The sequence below is a fragment of the Pongo abelii genome, chromosome 3 (assembly GCF_028885655.2).
Source record: "Pongo abelii isolate AG06213 chromosome 3, NHGRI_mPonAbe1-v2.0_pri, whole genome shotgun sequence".
In the NCBI taxonomy this organism is placed as follows: domain Eukaryota; kingdom Metazoa; phylum Chordata; class Mammalia; order Primates; family Hominidae; genus Pongo; species Pongo abelii.
This window is the reverse complement of record NC_071988.2, coordinates 27,827,748-27,844,110: the sequence shown is the minus strand read 5'-3', so window position 1 is coordinate 27,844,110 and position 16,363 is coordinate 27,827,748. Positions and strand designations below refer to the sequence as shown.

Genomic DNA, 16,363 nt, shown 5'->3' with positions numbered 1-16,363 from the left:
ACTCAACAGTTATTTACTAATCACCTAAAAATTCAAGGCAGTGTTCTAGTAGTTGGGACTAATCAGTGAATGAAACCCTGTACTTAGGGAACTTATATTCTAGAATGAAAAACACACCATAAGCAAGTAAGAGTATAATATAAAAATATATAGTGGTAAGTGCTATGGAGGAAAACACATCAGTGCATAAGATGGAGAGTGACAGATTTGGAGAGGGCTAGAACTTCTGATAAAGAAGTCTTAGGTGGTATCATTTGTGCCTATACTTGATGAAGTGAGCGAGGGACAATTGTGGTGTGAGCGGAGATTGTTAATGAAAAAATTATCCTGGCCGGGTGTGGTGGCTCATGCCTGTAATCCCAGCACTTTGGGAGGCCGAGACGGGTGGATCACCTGAGGTCAGGAGTTCAAGACCAGCCTGACCAACATGGTGAAATGGTGTTTCTACTAAATACAAAAAATTAGCCTGGCGTGGTGGCACATGCCTATAATCCCAGCTACTTGGGAGTCTGAGGCAGGAGAATCACTTGAACCCGGGAGGCAGAGTTGCAGTGAGCTGAGATTGCACCCTTGTACTCCAGCCTGGGCAAGAAGAGCAAAACTCCGTCTCAACAACAACAACAACAACAAAAAAAAAAAAAAAAAAAAAAAAGAAAGAAAGAAAAGGAAGAGAAAAGGAAAGAAAAAATTATCCATGACATTTGTTAAAACTGTAAGGCTGACTTTATTCATCAGGGACTACTACAATGGTGTTTGGTAGTAGGGAAGAGAGATTTGGCTCAACTTTGAATCCAATGAGGAAGAGTGGAGACTTATAGCCAAGGAGCAGAGTAGGGGGATCGATCAGTTGATGGAAAATTAGTAATTAGGGTAATTCTTTGCTAAACTGATCTAACAGGATTTTTACTGGAGCTAGGTGAGGGTGGTCAGACCAAAGCTGCAGAATTTTCCCTAAACAGACTGTTATGATTCTTAATAAAACTGGAATAAGTGGGCCAAAACAGAGCCAAGTTCAGGGCTTAGTAAAGTAGAGAACTCAGAGGAGCCTGAATAGAGTTAGGTCAAGAAAAGACCATTTTTCATGAGGCAGCAGTGAATGAATATTTACTGTAATATAACATTACATTTTCCCATTCAAGATTTGTTTGTATTTTGGTAGATACACTCTACCTGGAGAATTCAGTATGCTGAGTCAATTAGTATGCTAACAAGCATGCAAATAGATCAAACTTCATGAATTTAAAAAAGGAATCTATCCAAAATTATAAGCCATCCCTACAAATCCTATTTTATTAAGCTTTGTTAAATATAAAATGAACCTCAATCAAGAAAACAAAAATCTGAAATAATTGCTGAGATATTAGAAATTCTGAGAATGTTTATAGGAAGAAAAAGGAAGGGGAGATTAGTTCTTAAAGAGCAAAAATGTCTTGCAATATGGAAATATGAAATATTTTAGGAGGAGGCAGCTGATCATTTTTCTTACTTCTCACTTTAACTATCCAATCAGCTAGTACTGAAATGCCCTGAATATGTGAAGCTTCAATTCCTCCCAGATCTCTTTCCATTGTGTGGCTCAGCAGGTATCTTTTTAAAGGTAAAATTTTCTTAGTTGTCATTAACAATAGTGCAGATCTGTGACCACTGTGAGTGCTTCTTCTGTTCCCTCTGGAACTTTCTCTGACAGTTTTTCAATTCTCACTAGTAAAATTGAATCTATCTTTTCCAACTGTTCATCATTGGGTAATTGCATTCCTATTCGGGTAATTATCTCCTTAATGAGAAAATTGCATTTCTTCTCAATTTCTGCCATATTCCTGAGAATCAATTTATTTAGTTCAGTCATAGTAAAGGTCAACTACTAGAAATATTTACCCTTCTTTCTTAAATCTCTTATTAGTCTCACAGTAATTCAGTTGTATTTTTTATTATACCTAATCTCTTCCTTCTAAGAACACTAGATACAATCAAATCTCTCTCTGATCAAATGCCTATTGTCTTTATTTTCAAATTCTAGAGAATCGTTACTCTTTGAATAGTGACTGAACAGGTAACTTATTTCCTTGGTTCTGGGTTTAAAAAATTTGTTTTTATTTTAACTTTGAAATTAAGCATTCCTATTTAGTAATTTGATGCATTGAAGTTAGAAATTAGATCTAAAATGATTGTGTCCTGCACTGCATTATTTGTACTTGCAGTTGAGGACATAATTATTTTTCAAACAGGTAAATTGTGAGGAACATCAGCAGAATTTTATGTGCCCTCAGAATTTTAAAACCTTTTATATACTTCTTGACCACACAAAATGTAGTTATCATATACCATATCAACATATTTCTAATGATGATGTGTACTTTTTCATCAAAGTAATTGATTAAAACCAATCAATTTTTGAGGAATATGATTCAACAATTTTGGGGTATATACAAAAGGTTTGTATACATTTTTAAAGATAGCACAACACTGAAGTATGTGTTTTCATTTTTAAATATCTTCTTTGATAAATATTAATGTCTCAGAATAAAGGATACACCATCTTACTTTTTGTAATGTAAAATAATAAAAATTAAGTTAAAATGTTATATAAAAAAATATATATTGCATATACAATTATAAAGACAATGGTTTAAGTCCAATTCCTACCACTTTCTAGTTTTGTGGTCTTGGCAAGTTACAAAATTTCTTTGAAGTTGTAGTTTTGCACTTGTAAAACACATGCCAGCCTCATAGAATTATCAGAAGGACAAAATATAATAAATATATTTAAATTGAGTACAGTGGTTGAGAGAGTGTGAACATGTGATAAATTATATCTTGTTTATTCACTTGTTCAACAAATATTTATTGACTATCCATGTCTCCTAGGGATAAAATAGTAAATACACGCATACAGTGCAAGCTCATCTACGAGATAAGAATGAGGAGTATTACTGTTAGGTTGGAAGTTAAGCTTTAAATTGTTAAGGGCTTTAAAGTTTTAAGGGCTTTTACAGGAAAAGGTAATTGACATATTTAAGGGACAGTAAGGAGACCATGGTGGGTGGAGCCTGAGTAGGAGAAGATAAGCAGTAGTAACTGAAGTTTATTGAACACTTCCAATAATACAAGGGATATTCTAGATGCTTTGTATTTATTAACTCACTCTTAAAAATCTCAGTGATCATTTTGTTATCCCCGTTGAGGAGCAGAGAGATTAAATAACACCTGGTAAGTGATGGAACCGTCATTTGTACTTGCAGGGGTGAAAAGGACTTCTCTGCCTCTGAAAGTATAATAACTGAATCTGCTGAAATAAACTGATAATAGATAGATTAATAGGAGAAAAGGCATACAGATTTATTACTTACAAGCACATCATAGTCCTACAAAATACAAGATTCAAAGAAGAGCCAGAAGGTTGAAGCTTAAATATCCTCTACATAAGAGAGAGGGAAGTGAAGAGTGTAAGCAATTTTAGAGAAGGGGTAAATGATTTTTAGAGGTGATCAATACATCCAAATCACCCAGACCATAGCCTGGGAAAACATTTTTCTGGGTTCTGTATGAGTATCAACTCTAGCCTTCTTTCTTGTGAGTTCATCTTTCCAGTTTGATGAGATTATAAGGAAGAGGCTCAAGACAATTGCATTCCTTCTGGAGGAACATAGGAACATTTCCTAGTCAGGTAAAAGAAATTCAGAGAAAGTTCCTCTCTGCATTTGCTGCCTCCCAGGTTCTTTTGAAGTCAAAAGCAGCATATTTTGGGATATCATTTCCTGAGCCCACACAAACTAAGAAGTCAGGCTCCTGAGCCTATGTTCTGAATCACTGTATGACAGGAATGGAAACAGAGTTGTGATGGTGGGGGAGGTCATTGCAAACATACAAGATTTTCCTTTGTGATTAAAAGCCACTTGAACATTGTGAGTAGGGAAGTATTATGATTTACCTTTAGTTTTAACAGGAGCACTTTGCCTGTCTAGTTAAGAAAGATTGTAGTGGCAAGTGCAGAAGCAGGGAGAGCAGTTAGGAAGCATTTGTAATAATAAAAATGAGCAATGGCGGTAGCTTAGATCAGAGTGATGGTGTTGATGAAATATGTTAAGAAATGGTTAGAATCTGCATACAGTGTGACATTAAACCCTATGGTATTTGCTGGCAGAATGATTGTGAGGTATGATATAGTGTATTCAAGGATAGCCCTGTTGTCAACCTCAACAACTAGAAGGATGCAGTTGTCATTAATCGATATGGGAGGACGTGGTCTCAGGGTGAAGGTGAAAAGGATAGTTTCAGACATGCTGTATTTCAGATTCCTATTAGACATCCAAGTAGAAATATTGATCGCATCGCTGGATACTCAAGTCTGTATTCTTTAGCATATAAATAATATGTGAAGTCATGAAATTGGATGACATTACTACAAGAGGGAGTCTGGATCAAAAAGCCAAAAAGTATAAGGGCACTTCTAGACTTTAGCAGCAGGAAGGTAAGAAAGACATAGCAATGAGAGTGAGAAAAGCTAGCTAGTGAAGTATATGAGAAACACAAAGATCGTGATATCATGTATGCCCACTGCAGTGTTCCTAGGAAGAAAGAGTGTTTGTGGTAAACGTTGCTGAAAGGTCCTGTAAAAGGAGCACTGAAATTTGGGCATTAGAATCAGCAACATGGAGGTCATTTATAAATCTGAGAATAGCAACATTTGTGGAATGTTGGAGGCAAAGAAAAGAGAGACAAGGAGAGAGTGAGAAAGAGAGAAAGAAGGAACTAAAGACGATTTGAATAGACCACTATTCCAAGAAGATTTACTGTAATGAGGAGCAGCAATAGTGCACCTAGCTTCCCTGTTTGTCGTATATGAAATCAAGACACGTTGCTTTATTCTAAAGGTGGTAAAAATCTATTTTTATGGTGATATGGATGATACAATAAAAGGGAAAAATTGATGATGCAGAAAGAAAGAGAAAATACCTAGGGAGATATCCTTATGCAGCTGAAAGCAGATGGGGTTTAATGTACCCATGGATGTGTTTCGCTTAAATCACAGGGAATTCATATACAGGAAGAAACAAGAAGAAATAGTACAATACCAGCTAATACGGAGAGATGAGAAGATGTGGTGGTGCGGGTGTATGGAATCGATGTTCTGATTGCTTCTATTTAATATTTCCTCAGCATATAAGAGAAAAGAAAAATGTTATAGATGAATGTAAAATAAGTAGAGAAAAGGAAAGCCTAAGAAAAAATATTATAATGGCCAAACAGCGTTACTAGACCACTTGCGGTCAGTCGTCTTAAATTTAAAATAAGATCTGTTAACATTCACATGATTTTATCTTTTTCTATAGGTTTGTTCAGTTACAAGATCTATTACTTTCCATCAAAATTTCTTTCATTATAATCAAGTTAAGCTGTGCATGTGTCTATCTATCTAGGAGTTGTATTTCAAAGGTTTATTTTTACCTAGGTATAGTAATGTGACCACGTTTGTACCTGGGGATGTGAGCAGAAGGATATGGGAAACTCCTCCTTCAATTGTTTAAAATAATACTGTTAACCTACATGTTCTCTCTTTCTAGATTATGTAAATTGAGCCATGAACATGCACATGATCCAGCTCCAATCAGGAAGGTGAGGACAAGGCCCTAGCTGTGGGGGGAAGGAAAAAAGAACTTATATCCCTGAATGTCTGCAACGAGTAGAGGAAGACATTGATGCTAAGCTGGACCATTCATCTTGATATCTTTAGTTGAAAAACAATAAACCTTTCTCTTGTTTAATTCTATGCATTTGTCATGTATCTCTGTTAAAACAGTGTATTATTTACCCTGATAGTCAAGTGAGAATGAGAGCTAAGATAATTTAATTTTAGTTGGGTTTGGAGTCTTGCTAAAGTACGAGGACAAAGTAAGAGTGGTGACACAGCTCAGGGTGGATGCATGAAAAGACATAATAATGAATCACGACTTTTAAGCTGTGTAAAAAAGGAAGTGAAGACCTCAGTAAGAGATAGGGAATGGCGGTAAAATCAAGTTATATAAGGTCAAAATATTGTGAAAATTAAGTTTCAAAGAGAGAGAGACTGGAGAGAGAAGGAAGAGTGGTAAAAAATGGAATATTTGAAATTGAAATTATGAAAGGTACAATTATTTATAATGACAAGATTCAGATCATGACCATAGAGTTACTTAAACTGAGGTAAAGTGAATAATAAGAGAAACTGAGAGGCAAGAGTGTTTGCTTTTGATCAGCAATCTGGATATTGAAAGAAGCTAGAATTATAACAGGCAGTGTTGGGGATAGTGACATTAAAGCAAGAGTTAAATTTTCGAAGAGTAAGAAGCAATGACCTAAAGATTCCTAAATGAGTTCAACCATGAGAAGTGATTATTATTGTAGTATGTGTTTAAGCCTTACTTCAGTTAACTTATTTCAAACTTCATAACCATGGAGTTCTTGGTAACACATCTTTTACTTCATTTTAGGAACTAAGTATTAAGGATATTTCATAGCAGAGAAAGAACATACATAGAACTGTGGAACAATGACAAATGTTGAATTTTAGAGATGTTAAAATTTGTTGAAATAACAAACATTTTTATAGCTGGTATTCTGAGTTTTTCTTTTTTAGCACAAAGCAAAATGCCACTGTCAGCAAGAAAAAGCAAATCATTTGTATCACAGCAGGGAACAAAGATAATAAAACACTAGTGTGAGCCAACTACAACCTCTTTTCCTCTAATCACTCTCCTTTGAAAACTAGAACTTGGTAATTAAAGAGAACCTGGCTTATGTATTGGATGCCATGGAAAAGCAATTCAAGAAAAAAAAAATTCGTAGCTTAAGGAAAAAAAATGGATTGGGTACCTGAAATCACATGGTAATTGAATAATTTTAGAGAGCTATGGAGCATTCATTTTAATGACAGCTTTCTGGTAACATTTTCAGAAAAATGCTAGCATCTTTTTCATTGATAAATACTTACATTATCTTTTACCATCATTTTGTAACACTCCTTAAGCAATAATATGTCTAATTTTTCTCTTGAGACCTTGAGATTATCTCAAAATACATCCTGAGAGGGAGATTTGAGTGTTGGTCAAAGAGTACAAACTTTTAATTATAAAATAAATAAGTTCTGGGGATGTAATGTACAGCATGGTGATTATAGTTAATAATACCATAGTATTTACCTGAAATATGCTAAGACAGGACATATCTTATGTCCTCATCACCCCCATACACACAATGGTAACTATTTGTGGTGATTTATGTGTTAATTGGATTGGGGTAACCATTCCACAATGTGTACATATATTGAGTTATCAGGTTGTACACCTTGAATAGATACAATTTTTATTCGTCAATTTTCAGTCAATAAAGCTGAAAAACATTTTTAAAAAAAATTAATGAGGAACTGACTTAAGAAAAGTCTGGAAATTTACAGGTCTTTGTATTTAAATACACAATACACATAACAGGGCACAGATGGTTTTGCGATTTTTTTTTTTTTTTTTTTTTTTTTTTTTGGTCTCCAAGAAATGGTTGTACTTGGCAATACTCTTAAATTATCTTATGACGTGTGGAACTCCTAGCACTTTCAGGATGCCCTTCTCCGGTGAAAAAAGGATCTTTCAGTTTAGGCTACTGTTGGGGCTCAGAAAACAATACCCCAAAATGAAAGCCTCAGAAGCAGCTCTCTCTAACTTCCTTCCCTCCTGTCTCTGTCCCCTGATTGTCACCTAAGCCTAGCCATAGAAACTAGAATCCTTCTTCCCCGAGGCAGTTCAGAGAAACCAGAACCTCTTTTCCCCAAAGCCAGCAATAAAATCTAAAAGTATTAACTCATGCCCCAACCCTCACCTTTCAGTGTACAAATTTGCCACAAAGAAATTATTCAGCTGACCTTGTTTGGCTGTAGGTCATAAGACGCCCATTCCAGAGAGGATCCTGCCCCATACCCAGAAGGATGGGATGCTACACAGAAAGAAGAATCTAAACAGACAGGCCTTGCTGCGTTTCCCCACTCAGTCTACTAGTATTTGATGATACCCTTTTTGTCCAATCATATTTCTGCACAGCTATCCATACTTAATTGAAACTAAGCATAAAAACAGTTTCCCCTATATCCTTGGGTCATCATTCTGAAGGCTCCTGTGTCATATAAAACAACTATATATATATATATATATATTTTATATAATTTTTTTCTTTTTTACATGGAGTCTCCCTTTGTCACCAAGGCTGGAGGGCAGTGACGTGATCTCTACTCACTGCAACCTCCACCTTCTGGGTTCAAGTGATTCTCTTGCCTCAGCCTCCTGAATAGCTGGGATTAAAGGTGCTTGCAACTGCACCCAGCTAATTTTTGTATTTTCAGTGGAGACCTGGTTTCACCATGTTGTCCATGGCTGGTTTCAAACAACTGACGTGAAGTGATCCACCTGCCTTGGTCTCCCAAAGTGTTGAGATTACAGGTGTGAGCCACAGTGCCTGGCCAAAATATCCGACCACAATATTTTAAAAATGCCTACAAATTTATATTGGCCATTGCACCCAGCCAAAACAATGATACATTTGCCTGCCTTTTCTTCAGTAAGTCAGCCTTTTGTCGGTTGATTTTCAGCGGATCCTTCCCTTCATCCTTACACTACCACATAATTAAGAACACCATTAGAAATTTTAGGTTTTCTACAAAAGAAACAGGTAATTTAAATAGGGAAATTGGTAAATTACACATTTCTTTAACAAATAATGGAAATATAAGAAGAAAGGAAGGAGCAGACAGTGAATATGCATCTGAAGGGAAAATTGTGAAGATTTATATATCCAAAGGCAGTGCACAGTACACTTACCCTAAAATTATAGGAATAGGAAGATATCACTGAAGCTGTTCACAGTAAGAGGAGGAGATGAGAATATCATTGGATAACAGCATGATGAGTAAGACCTTTGTTGGCAAAGTCAGTCAGCTCTTAAATAAATACATATTAAATGAGCAAAGGTTAAGATAATCTATAATGCATATAAAATGAAAGCCCTTTATAATCTAATAATCCCCCTCTAGAGTTAAGCAGAGTTAACAGTTCTGTGTTTACTCTTCTAAAATTATGCATGAAAAATAGAATTTAATTTTAAATGAGTTAATACATATAAAACTGTAACAAATACGAAGCCTAGCAAGAACATCTATAGATCCACAAGTCAAAGGAACTTTTGCAGTTTCGTCTGTCCCTTAGCTGTCTTCCAAAGATAAAAGTGAACACCAATTTAAGCTTATTTATTTAACCATTCCCTTGATTTTTTTGGTTTGTTTTTTGTTTGTTTGTTTTTGAGAAAGGCTCTGGCTCTGTTGCCCAGGCTGGAGCAGCAGTGCCATCATGACTCACTGCAGCTTCAACATCCTGGGATCAAGTGATCCTCCCAATTCCACCTCCCAAGTAGCTGGGGCTACAGGAATGCACCACCACACCTGCCTAATTTCTGTATTTTTTGTACAGATGAAGTTTTGCCATGTTTCCCAGGCTGGTCTTGAAATCCTGGGCTCAAGTGATTCTGTTGCCTCAGCCTCCCAAAGTTCTAGGATTACAGATGTGAGCTACCGGGCCTGGCCTTTTCTTAATGTTCTTTATATTGTTACCAGGTATATTGTATCCCCAATTGATATATGTTTTATTCTGCTTGGTTTTCTGTGACTTGCTTTTTTAACTATTTTTCTAATAGATGTATATGTTGATGTGTGCAGCTACAGTTCTTTCATTCTAAATATTGTGTAATTTCTAATTTTTGAATATATTACAGTGTATCCATTCTCTTCTTGAGCATTTGGGTGTTTGTTTGTTTGTTTGTTTGCTATTATAAATGTGCTGCCTCAGTCACTCTTGTGTTTGTCTTCTGGTGGGCCTGAGCTAGAATCGCTGTATAGTACATACCTTCTACAAAGTGAAATTGATGGCCTGTATATTAGCATGTGAAACATTGCAGAAGATACTACATAATTAAAAAAATTTTTTTTAATAATTTCACTTTTACCAGAACTGATATCACAGTTCTCATTGTATCACATTTTTGTTATCTGATATTATCAAACATTCAGTTTTTGTCAATGTGTTGGGTTTAAGATTGTGTCTTATTGTAGTTTTAATTTTTATTTCCCTGATTCATATAGAAGTTGAAAGTTTTCATATATTCAGTCATCAAATATGATTATTAGGGTTATTTCCCAATTCTAATCTTCCGTGAAAGGTACTGAAATTATTTTTAGTTTATAATTTATCTCTTAGTTTTGATTTAAAAACACATGGTATAAAAATGTCTATGTGTAAAGAAAGAAAAAGTGGCTCTGAAAACTGTACTAGTAACAGAAGAACATAAAAATAATCAGGCAGTATTACAAAACAAAAACAAAAATTAAATTAAATTCTAGCAAAGAAGAAAAAAATTTTTTTAATGAATCACTTTCCTGAAGGGTTAAACCACAGGATAATCCCAACTATAAGAAAATTGGTAAACCAGTTTTTCAGTGTGAAAAACTATATAGTATATAGTACAGAAATTATGAACAATGAAAAGAATAAGATACATGCAGAATAGCTAAAAAGTTGCAACCTAAAAGTAATCAGAATTTTAAAAGAAAAATAGACAACATAGAGACAAGATTCAAATAAATTACTGGCAGAGGTTTTTCCAAAATTAAAGGAATTAATCCTTAAAATCTGCAATCTCTTGTTGGGAATGGTCAACTCCTTTGCTGACAGATCTTGATAACATTGTAAAGTTTGAAAGAAGCACAAAAAAACAAAAAAACAAATGTTTAAGCTCCCACATGGTGGGAGTCCCAAACCCTCACTCATTCCATTAGTAACTGTCAGGGGTATTAAGACATATAGCCAGGTCCACCCACCACTGGCAAGCAGAAGAGGAGTGCACACCAGGAGCTTCCATTTGCATTGACGTTGACATGAATCGGTCCCTCAGAGCTACTCTGCATTGGCTTATTCATTGGTCAGAAGGAATGTACAGATTCATACCTTTCTCAGGATATAGGAGTGTAGACAGAGATATAACTCATGTTGCTATCTCCTTCTATAAAACAAAATTGTCTTCTTCTTAAAGGCCATAAATATTGACTAGATATAATTGTTAAGAGACCATATCAATTTAAACCTTACACTTGATTGTGACAAAAAATAGCTTCAAAAGGGCAGAATCACGATTTCTTCCTTTTACTTTTAACTTTGGTCAATTGAAGCCTTGTTCAAAACAGGCTTTCCACCATAGCTTTATTAAGCCTCTAGGTGTTGGGTGAAAAAATCAGGCTTATATGTGGAAAAACCATCGGTACTATTGATTGGGTCATCTAGCCCCAGAGAATTATTAAATGTGTTATTTCTGAGCTCTGCCTCCAGGACCTGTCCCATGGAGGTGTCTCTTTTCTTTAAGAAAAGGAAGTTTCGTCTGAGTTTCAGCAGACATGATATTTTGTTGTTTTTTCAATAACTGAGAAATCAAAGAGACAAATTACTAACTAAAAAAAAAAAAAAAAGAGCAATTTAATTCTGAAACTGGTGGCAGAGGTTAGAAAGACATGGAGAAATGAACATTTTTCTTCTGCCTTTGTCTGATATATATCCATGATTGCTTTGTATAAGGTTTTGGATCTGTACTCTGCTATAGATTTTCCTCACAAGATAAAAAGGTAAATCATTTTCTGTCTCCATTGTAGGTCTCTGTCATGCCTAAGTCCCTCAAAGTTTCTTAAACCTTATTTTGTTCTCTAGATATACAATAGGCAATCATATAAAAAGAGACATCAATTTTATGATACAAAGGCTCAGCTTTAACCCTAAATATCAATGTTTTTGTTCAGATTTAGATATGATTGATGGGAGAGGAGGAGGAGACCCTACCGTTCTTATCAAGCTATTTACCTGTTTCAAATACTATACACAACTTGAATAACCTTAGCATTTTGTAAGGTTCTTAGATATACTTCTTTGTCACCCAACTATTATCTTGAAATGTAGATTAAAATAGTTAAATAAGAGGAGAGAGCAGCATTCCATCGTGCTCTTTAACTTTGGACTTGAAACCCAATGCAGTTGTCTGGTGTGTGCTTGCTGCGAGGTAACCTCAAAGGCAAAGTCGTTCAAATGACTGGTTTTCCAGGTTACTTCTTAATGGTACAGCCTAACCTCTTATACTCATGCTGTACGGCCTTTGTACAATTGGTTTAATGAGTATATCTTCTAATTGCCCCCCAAAGTGACTTTTTATCTAGAACATTAAGGATTTTAAGAGGTTAGTCAACCTTTTGAACCAAGATGTGTCCTTGAATTAAAAACGTTTACATCCTATTGTATACATTATTTCTTTTACACTTCTAACAGGACATATCCTGATGGGAACCTTTGAAAAATTGTTTTCATTATTGGAAAGCAAAGCATGTTGTTTTTTTTCTAGGGTTTAAGTGTGTTTTCTTTTTTGTTTTGTTATTTTGCCTGTATCATTCCCATCTCCTGGCTGTACAGAACAAACAGGAAGGCAGACAGTGAAAAACATGTATTTAGCATCCACTAAGTCTGGCACTGTTTCACTGGAAGGACTCAGACAATAATCACTGGAATTAATAAGAAGAATACCTTACACACTGAGAAAGGCAACAAAGAAAATAAATAGAATAATGTAGTGATAAGAGTGAAGGGGTACTAATTTAGTTCGAGAACTTGAAGGGTTTTTCTGAGAAAAATGACATCTAGCAAAGTCCTCACTGATAAGAAAGGGGCAGCCATATGAAAATCTATGAGGAAAAGGAGGAATATGGTGGGAGAAGGATCAGAGAGGTTTGTATAATGCAGCATCTTGAAGACTGTGGTGAAGAGTCTGAGATTTCATTCTATTTTATTTCATTCTATTTCATTTGAGAAACAATTAAAAAACTTTAACAAAGAGGTGAGTGATATTTGACAAAGTTACCTTTTCAAAGAGAAACAAAACTGGACATCAGTTAATGGTGATAAAGACAGATTTTATATGATAACTACTGCGGTAGGGAAAAGAAACTTCAGTACAGAACCGAGCTCAGTTTTCAATACAGCGAAGACAAATGAGGGTTTCTAGGTAACAAGCTGAGTGAGGGAATCAGTGGATGGAAAATTGCTAAGAGACATGAAGGATAGGAAGATTCTTGCCAAACTGGTGCAGCAGGACTCTTGCTAAAGGCAGGCCAAGACCTCAGACATCAAAGGTGGTAGATGAGAGACTTGATCAAGGACGATCACATATCAAGAAAGGGTGTGATTCTTGCTAAACTGACTTGGCAAATTTTTTTTTTTTTTTTTTTTTTTTTTTTTTTTACTAAAACTAGCCTCAGCGGGCCAAGAGCAGGGCCCAAAGATGAGACCTATTAAAAAGGAGGAGCTTGTGTAAAGGTGATGAAGGAGCATCTTTGCTTCTCTCTCTAGGTAGAGAATATATTCCAAGGGTGCAAAAGAGCCAAGGAAGGGAAATCTATTAGAAGTCTGTTATCCTAGCGTAAGAAAGACTAGCAGCTGAGTTTAGAATTTTAGCATATAAAATAGGAAGAAATGGTTGTTTGTGGATATAACCTTTTAGTTAGATTACTGAAGATACCATCAGAAAGCAGTGAACCCAAGGAGGCCATCGGAGCATTCTCCTCAGATTTTAGGCTGAGCACCTGTTTGGAAATTGTATCAATTACAGAGACAGATGGAATTGCAGAGGAACGGCAGGTGTAGGGATCAATCAATCGTTCTTTTGGCGAGGTTTCATCTGAGATACTGTTCAACATCTCAATTAGGTGTTAAATGAATAGCTAAGTTTGGAGCTGAAGAGTAAGAGCAGGCCTGGGAATAAAAATAGGAGCCCTCAACACAGACATGGGATTTAAAGGTATGGGACTAGATGGAATCAGTCAAGTATATGTTAATTTTTGAAAATTACTCATGACATTCTTTAAAACACTAAGGGCAGACTTTATTCAAGACAACTGCAACACGTATAGGGACTACTGCAATGGGGTATTGCAGCAGGGGAGAGAAATTGGGCTCAACTCCAAATACTACCAGGGAAAGTGGGAATTAATAGCCAAGGAGCAGAGCCCGATGGGAAGGTGTGTGCATAGAAAATTACTAAGAGGAAATAGCAAGTTAAGAAGGGATACTGGCTCAATGAACCTAACAGGATTTTGGCTGAAGGCAGGCCAATTGTTCTTCACACATTACCTGGGGGATGGATGGGGATGAAGAACTTCTGTGAATATGAGGGTGATCAGATCTTGAGGGCAGGGAGTCTGACTAAACTGACTTAGTGGGATTCTTGCTAAAATTGGGCTTTTGGTGACATAACCTAGAATGGAGACAATTTAAAAAATGAGTTCAGGGGAGCTTGACAAGGGTTTGGTCAAGGAAAATATCTTTGTCAGCTATAAACAGAAAGTGCTGGAGTTTCCTCTTTACTTTGTTCATAAAGGATCAATAAAGTACTTGAAGCCCTCATATTAAATATTTTGACAAAATCACCATGCAGAAAATGTATATAGAAATATGTAATAGGATGGTATGTTCCGTATGATTATCGAGTGGTAAATATCCACTTTATGTTCTACAAGAGGAGGAAAGGAGAAGAAAACTAATATATTGAATATCTACTCTGCCATGACCTATGATAAATTGTTCACATAATTGTCTAATTTAATTGTTATACTATCTCTACGAAATAGCTATAATTTTCATTTTAGAGAGGAGTGAAGCAAACCTTAATAAGAAATGTGACAACTTTCTGATAATAACACTGCCTAGACAGGATTCAAACCCCCATTTGTCTGGTTAAAAAGCTTGTACATAGCTCATTAAGAAAAAATCTCCAGAACCCTATCTAGATGGGAATAAATTCGTATCACCCCAGTATATGCAATTAAAATTCTCATAATGATTTATTTCCCTGGATTGCAATCCGCTAAAAGTAAGATCCACAAAACAGAGGGAACTGGCTTTAAGGTGAGTTTTTAATTCCAAGAATCCCCTAAGGACTCTACTTTCCCCAAGATTCCTGGATATGGCGATAGAAGTTGGGAACATTGAATGGACAGCAATGTTGAAAAACAGAAGTTTTATTAGAGTTCAAGATCCCATCCTGGATACACATATGGCCTTCCAAATTAATGGTGACTTTGTTTTCAAAGTAAAATCTCTTATTTGACTGTTTTATGGCCCACTGTGTTGTACATTAGGGGCTATACGTAGGCATTTGTTTTATCTGAGCTCATGATATCACAGCCAGCAAATGTATTATTTCATATTGCAGCATACTTTTCCCAGAGGTATATCATGGGACTGACATTTATTTACCTCGAAATAATAATCACCAATGGTTTATATAATTGACTTCTCTTCCCCAGAACTGCCTTTCTCTTTGAAAATGTCTGACCTTGTTGTGCCTTTTTCAATCTACTATAAGAGTCAATACACATTATTCCAAACAACACTGTTTGAGCAATGTGTGTGTATGAGGAAATGGGAAGCTAACAAAATAACACATCTAAATTTATTCTCTAAATAAATTTATTCTCTGTTCATTAGTTGCTTTGATATTGTGATAGCATTAAATGAAATTTTTATTTTGCACTCGTGTTCTTAAACCATGCCACTCCTCCTAACCCATGTCACCAAACAGATAACTTGCTTTCATAACATAATTCATTTAAAGTGTTTAGAAGAGTACCTGGTGCACATACTCAATAAATGTAAAGAAAAAATGAATTGTGGGAGTGAACCATGTGGAAAATTGCGTACAGGTCCCAAGGCAGAGAGAACAGCAAGTGGAAAAGCCCTAAGGCAGAAGCGCACTGGGTATAATAAAGCCACAGCATGAGGGACAGGAGCATGGCTGGAGATTTAGGGGACGGAAAATAGGAGATGCATTTGTAGTGGCATTCAGGGGCCAGATCATGTAGACTTTTAGCCCATGATAAATGCTTTGGATTTCTTGTAACTGTGATGGGAAACTATTGGAGGGTTCTTATCAGGAGAGTGATGTATTTGTCTTACTGCTTATTTAAGTGACTGAGACTTAAATATTAACATGATTAATATATGTGTGTGTGTATATGTGTGTGTGTGTATATATAAGTATATATATACACATATATACACACATATGTATACATGTATATACATATGTATACATATATACACACATGTATACATGTATATACCTATGTATACATGTATATACATATGTATACATATATATGTATACACATACACATACATGTATATATGTATGTGTATATGTATGTGTATATGTATGTGTATACGTATGTGTATATGTATGTGTATACATGTGTGTATACGTATGTGTA

The 16,363-nt window shown here is 35.5% G+C and overlaps 1 long non-coding RNA gene across 1 annotated transcript in view; it reads right to left on the bottom strand.

Moving 5' to 3' along the window:
• Positions 1-16,363, bottom strand: part of LOC134761262 (uncharacterized) — a 59,549-nt gene that overhangs the window by 19,947 nt on the left and 23,239 nt on the right. The window lies entirely within an intron of this gene.